Here is a 7,031-nt window from a genome sequence, read left to right as displayed (position 1 = left end):
TCAACCTCTCAGTTCCTCTCAACAGTTTTACACACCCAAATTTGAGAGGCAGTGAGGAGAAGGGAGATCTAGTTGATATGTTTTATCCATGCTTCCTCTGCTGGAACCTACACAGAGAATTTTTAAATGTCCAGCTCTTAATTTCAGAGAAGTACAACTCTGAAAGCAGAAATTAAGCTGCCCCTGTTCTTCCAAGAATAAAAAATGGTGTTGGGAAAGCTGGACAGCCAATGTCAATCAATGAAGTTAGAACACTCCCTCACACCAAACACAAAAATAAACTCAAAATGGCTTAAAGACTTAAATATAAAAATGACACCATAAAACTCCTAGAAGAGAATATAAGCAAAACATTTTCTCACATAAATTGCAGCAATGTATTCTTAGATCAGTCTACCAAGGCAAGAGAAATAAAAGCAAAAATAAACAAATGGGACCGAATCAAATGTATAAACTTCTGCACAGCAAAGGAAACCATAAGCAAAATGAAAAGAATCTACAGACTGGGAGAAATATTTGTAAATGATGTGACCAACAAGGGATTAATTTCCAAAATATACAAACAGCTCATAAAACTAAATAATAAAAAAATCAAAAAATGGGCAGAAGACCTAAATAGACATTTCTCCAAAGAAGATATATAGAAGGCCAATAGGCACATGAAAAAAGCTCATCACTAATTATTAAAAGACAGGCAAATCAAAATCACAATGAGGTATCTCCTCACACCAACCATTATCAGAATAATCATCGTCAAAAAGCCTACAAATAATAAATGCTAGAGAAGGTGTGGAGAAAAAGGAAGCCTCCTACGCTGTTGGTGGGAATGTAAATTGGTACAGCCACTGTGGAGGACAGTATGGAGATTTCTCAAAAAACTAAAATTAGACTTACCATATGATCCAGCAATCCTACCCCTGGGCTTAATCTGGAGCAAACCCAAATCAAAAAGACACATGCACCCCAATGTTCACAGCAGCGCTATTTACACTAGCCAAGACATGAAAGCAACTTAAACGTCCATCCACAAATGAATGGATAAAGAAGATGTAGTGTGTGTGTGTGTGTGTGTGTGTGTGTGTGTGTGTGTGTGTGTGTACCCAGCCATAAAAAAGAATGAAATAATGCCATTTGCAGTTAACATAGATAGATCTAGAGATTATCATACTAAGTGAAGTAAGTGAGATAAAAACAAACATCATATCACTTACATGTGGAATTTTTAAAAAATGATACAAATGAACTTATTTACAAAAGAGAAACAGACCCAGGGACATAGAAAACAAACTTATGGTTACCCAAGAGGAAAGCAGAGGGGGGTGGTATAAATTAGGAATTTGGGATTAGCACATACAAACTAATACATATAAAACAGATAAACAAGGTCCTACTGTATAGCTCAGGGGAAAATATTCAAAATCTTATAATAAACAATAATAGAAAAGAATCTGAAAAAGTATATATATATATATATATATATATAATATATATACATATAAACTGAGTCACTTTGCTGTACACCAGAGATTAATACAACATTGTAAATCAGCTACAGTTCAATTAAAAGAAAGAAGTAAGTAAACTTGCCCTTTGTTCCAGGAGATACTGCCTCTGTCTTTCAAAGCTGTTAGCTATGCAACCATCCATGAAAGGTTAGTCCAGAACAGAGGCAGCCAGTGGCCCTGCCCTAAAGATGTACAGAAATGCAAGAGACCCACGGAGCACTGCCTCCCAACATGGTGGCCTTAGGCAGACTACTTCGTCTCTCTAAATCTACACTGCTTAACCTGTAAAATGTGAATAACACTACCTATCTCATTGGACTGTTGTGAATATTAAATTAAAGAATGTACATTTAAAATGCTTTAGCTCGTTGCCTGACTCAAAGTATGCAGTAAACAAACTTAGTTATCTAGGGCTGTATAGTATTCAAGGTCTTTCCCCTTCTACCCAGCCTGGGCTGAACAACATCAGAACTTCCTTCTCATTTATTTCTCATCCATACACTATACGTGTGTGGTCAGAATGGTCTGTTCATTTCCTACTACAGAGAACAGGGGCATTTTCAGTGCTACAACTTTGCACATCTTCCCTCTGTCTTAAGTCCTTCCCCATTTCTCACCTAATCCCAACCATCTTGCATGGCCAGCTGAATCTCTGCCAATTCTCCAAAATTTCCCAAGTCACAGCAGGCCCCAGAGAACTTCCCTTCTAGCAACTCATACATTTGCATATATTTCTCAATAAATGCCAGATTCCTTTCACCTTATTATATTTACACACTGACGGATTTAATTTCTCCCAGCTGGTCTCTCACTTGACTTCCTTTTAACATTTCTGCATGGGCTTTCTTGCTTCCCAAGTAAAAGTCAATTATGTGTACAAAATAAATTATGTGATAAAATAAAACCATGATACATACAATTGTCAGCAAGAACCCTTTTTTTCCCCAAGGTGATTAAGGAAAACTTTACTTTTTTTAAAAATTTATCAACTAAGTTTTATACATTCCACTCTCTCAATAGTCCTTCTAAATTTTTTTAATCCGGAAAGTAACCATTCCATGTTGGAAAAGGATGTGTGCTTTATAACTTTAACTCCCAGAGCAAAACCATAGTGAAGTAGAAGCTGGAAGTTAATACACTCTTTCTGGGAAAGTGGTCGAAGTTGAAGTGAATTGAGAGTTCAGTGCCGGTGTCTACCTGTCACCAGAAATGGTCATCATCCCTGATGTTCTGGGCTACTGAACCTTAGAAAAGGGAATCAGATGAATTAAGCTGTTACTTGAAATGGCACAAGTCACTCCAATAGGCAATCCCATAGACAATACAGACCCTGGGGTAAGTCCCTAGGGAAACCTGTGCCTCATCTCCAGAGCCGTTTGCTCAGCACTCTGGCCACTTCCAGGAGAACTAAGTATAATTCCAAACCTACGGGCAGGGCGGGCAGCTCGGCTGCAAGAGAGGGCTAGGGGCGGCAGCTGCAGGTCAGCACAGGGCTGTGCGCAAGCTCTTGATTGACACCTCAGAGGGAAACCCAATCTTGATCTGAGCCCATTTCCCAGCTTTATTTTAAAGAAAAACTACTTTTTTATAAGACGACAGAACACTATCAACTCATTAACTACATCGGTTAGGAACCCGATGCTTCCAGGAAGACAAGGGAAACTTCCATAGAGCAGCGCTGCCTAACAGAACGTTCCGTGATGATGGAAATGTCCCACACCAGTGCTCTCCCACAGGACAGCCACCAGCCACTAGAGCTACTGTGCATGTGAAAGGTGCCCAGTGCATCTCAAAAATAAATCCTTTCATTTTATTTACTTTTAATTAAGTAGCCACATATGACTAGCGGCTTGGGTACTGGCCAGCATAGCTCCAGAACTTACCACCCAGTTGCTCTTGCTTTCATTAACATTCTCATTTAGTCCTCTAACCAACACTGCAAGATAGGTGCTATCATGTTTATTTTTATAGATGAGGAAATTGAGACTGAGCTATGTGTAACCACTAGCACAGTACTATATTAACGAATGAGTAGCAAAGCCAGCATTTAATCATATTTTTTACTACAAAGGTTAAATGTATCTTGCTCTTTTTTTTCATGTGGACCACCTTGCTTTTTCAGAATCAAGTGCAAATTCCCTAACTTGGCATAAAAGTCCTTTATAATCTGATCCCAACCTTTGCCTTCAGCCTCACCTTCACCACCATCCTTTCTACTCCCTCTATTTCAGGAATACTTTTGCTCTCCAAAGCCTAATGTGTTTTCCCACTCTTTGCCTTTCAATTCACAGCACCAATAACCTGAAAGATCTTTCCCCCACCTCCTGTCTCCCTCTATGACTGGTGAGCTCCTGTATTATATTCTGATTTTCTGTTTATGTGTTCATTTGCTTGTCTAGAATGTGAGTTGAAGGAAGACGACCATAACCACCTTGTGCTCCCAGGATGTAGCATGGTACCTAGCAAAGACTCCAGGAGTACTTAGTGCCGTGTAAATAAAGGGGGAAGGGACAACACAAATAAATTAAATTCATCACACATTCATAGAGCCTGATAATACACAGCCCTACTCTGGCAATGAGAATTGTCTGAACAATGAGTATATTAAGAAGGCAAAATCTCTTCTCAAGCATGCTGAAAGGTCCACTTTAACATTCTGTGAGGAGGGAAATGTATACATGACCATGGATAGTCATGACCACCACCAGTGCTCACAGTGAGTTAAGGGAGAGCAGGGTCACAAGGCAGCTGAAGACCAGCTACTCCTGAAGGGCTGGCATTTGACACCCAAGCCCAAGGTGGGTGGTTAAAGCATAGGTTGCCTGAAGTGAGGGCCGTAGGCATGCTTCCCCAACCCTTAGACTGGTATGTCCTAAACCACTGGGGAGGAATACTCAGCCGGGGGTGGGTACCAACTTGGGGTGCTAGGTTGTTTCATTCATCCACGGGGATGTGTGGCTGGCACCGCTGCTGCCCAAAATGGAAGTTCACCTTGACAGGACCAGGTGTATGTACTTCAGAAAGAAGACCCAGAAACTAGCTCCTGATTCAACCTCTGCGGGTATCTCTTGCGGGATGATTTACAAACAGGTCCGTTAGCACAGAGAACATGCAACCTTTTTCAAAGCTCTCCCTTCTCACCACCACATGTGCACCCACATAAACATGTGGACCTTACAAGACACCCCAGAGCTACCACTGTGATGCAAAAGCCATGCTTCTGCCCAGAATTGACGGGTTTGGGGAACTGACCAAAGTTGTATATAGGCACACCTTATTTTACTGGACTTCACAGATACTGTGTTTTTTTTACAAATTGAAGGTTTGTGGCAACCCTGAATCAAGCAAGTCTATCGACACCATTTTTCCAACATCATTTGTTTACTTCATGCCTCTGTGCCACATTTTAGTGATTCTCACAGTATTTCAAACTTTTTCATTATTATTATGTTTGTTATGGTGATCTGTGACCAGTGCTCTTTGATGTTACTGTTGAAAAAGAACATGAGTCACTGAAGGCTAGGTGACAGCTAGCATTTTTTAGCAATGAAGTATTTTTTACTTAAGGTATGTACATTTTTTTAGACATAATGCTATTGCACACTTAATAGACTACAACACAGTGTGAACATAACTTTTATATGCACTGGAAAACCAAAAAAGTCACATGATTTGCTTTATTGTGACATTCACTTTATTGCAGTCTTCTGGAACCGAACCCACAATATCTCTGAGATTTGCCTGTATTCCCTTTCTTGTGGCTCAAATGTTCATGGAGAACATGGGCCACCTCTGAAAGTCTTGGAACAGCTCCAGATTGATGGCTCCCTACCCTAGTTGGGCATTACGATCACCTGGGAGCTTTTAAAACACACCCAGGCCTGAGCCCCACCCTCAGAACTTCTGGTACAACTGCTCTGTGATGAGGTGAAGGCATAGTAGTTTATAAAACTCCCCAAGGATTCTGATGTTCACCTGTGGTGGAGATTCAGAGTCCAAGCTCATAAGACCAGCAGCTTAACCACCAGGGGTTCCCTGGAGAGAAGGGAAGTGTCGGCGTCAGCACTGCAGCTGACGACGGGGGAGCAGCTGTTAGATGGTGGTGAGAAAACCACACAGAAGGAAAGAACTTTAGCAGTGGACTTTAGCAGAAAAACACTAGCCTAGAGCTGAGAAGTGTCTGATACATTCTGATACCAACTCCTTTGCCCCAGGAACTATCTGTGATCTGAGTTTCTTTTGTAATATTATGCAATCCTTGCTCCTGTGATTTGTTGTCATAAATCATTTCAACAAACAATAATGGAGGGTTTATAATGTGCATTCATTCTTCTGGTCCAGATACAGAGAAGAATGAGATTTTAAAATAGCCTTTAGATGTTGGAGAGGGTGTGGAGAAAAGGGAACCCTCATACCCTGTTGGTGGAAATGTAAATTGGTGCAGCCACTATGGAGAACAGTATGGAGATTCCTTAAAAAACTAAAAACAGAGTTACCATATGATCCAGTAATCCCACTCTTGGGCATATATCTGGAGAAAACACTAATTCGAAAAGAAGATACATGCATCCCGATGTCCATAGCAGCACTATTTACAATAGTCAAGACATGGAAGCAACCTAAATATCCATCCATAGATGAATGGATAAAGAAATTGTGGCATACATACATACGGTGGAATACTACTCAGCCATAAAAGGAACGAAATAATGCCATTTGCGTGGATGGACCTGGAGGTTGGCATACTAAGTGAAGTAAGTAACAGAAAGACAAATCATATGATATCACTTATATGTGGAATCTACAAAAAATGATACAAATGAACTTATTTACAAAACAGAGACAGACTCACAGACATAGAAAACAAACTTATGGTTACTGGGGGAAAAGAGGGGAGGGAGGGATAAATTGAGAGTTTGCGACTGGCTGATACAAACTACTATGAACAGAGTAAACAAGGCCCTACTGTACATCACATGGAACTAGATTCAATGGCTTATAATAACCTGTAATGAAAAAGAATATATGTGTGTATAAAAAACTGAATCACTATACTGTACACCAGAAACTCATACAACATTATAAATCAACTACACTTCAATTAAAAAAATATATTAAAAAGAATAGCATTTAGAACCTAAGAGTCTAGCAAGGAAAAAAGATGCAAACAGTTTAACATGATGTGGTATATGCTGAAATAGATGTAAGTGCAAATGAGAAATGGGAGCTCTAAGCACTAAGAAGGGAGTGAGTTAAATTAACTGTGTCACTAAGGAGCAAAAGCTGAAGGCCTGAGAGTGGCCTTGCAAGCACAGTACCCCTCTGACACCGTCTCCTACTACCCTCCCCTCATCTTCCCCAACCCCACCTCAGTCCTCCTCACTGGACACCCCGGCACATACTCAATGTACAGCTTTTGCTCAGGTGGCTCCTAGGCCTTGAATGCTCTTCTCCAAATAGCCACATCGTACCTCCTACGTGAACTTCAAGTCTTTTCTCAAGTGCTGTAATAGCAATGAGGCCTAC

The 7,031-nt window shown here is 40.4% G+C and overlaps 1 long non-coding RNA gene across 1 annotated transcript; it reads right to left on the bottom strand.

Moving 5' to 3' along the window:
• Positions 1-1,356: 1,356 nt before the first annotated feature.
• Positions 1,357-6,533, bottom strand: LOC116665512. Its single transcript, XR_004322185.1, has 3 exons — positions 6,482-6,533; positions 5,724-5,726; positions 1,357-1,398 (listed from the first exon to the last, which is right to left on the bottom strand). It is a non-coding gene; the product is annotated as an uncharacterized LOC116665512 (long non-coding RNA).
• Between the last annotated feature and the right edge of the window lie 498 nt (positions 6,534-7,031).

This window comes from Camelus ferus, chromosome 8, assembly GCF_009834535.1.
Source record: "Camelus ferus isolate YT-003-E chromosome 8, BCGSAC_Cfer_1.0, whole genome shotgun sequence".
Classification (NCBI taxonomy): Eukaryota; Metazoa; Chordata; class Mammalia; order Artiodactyla; family Camelidae; genus Camelus; species Camelus ferus.
Note: the sequence above shows the minus strand (reverse complement) of the source record. Positions and strands in the feature narration are given on the sequence as shown.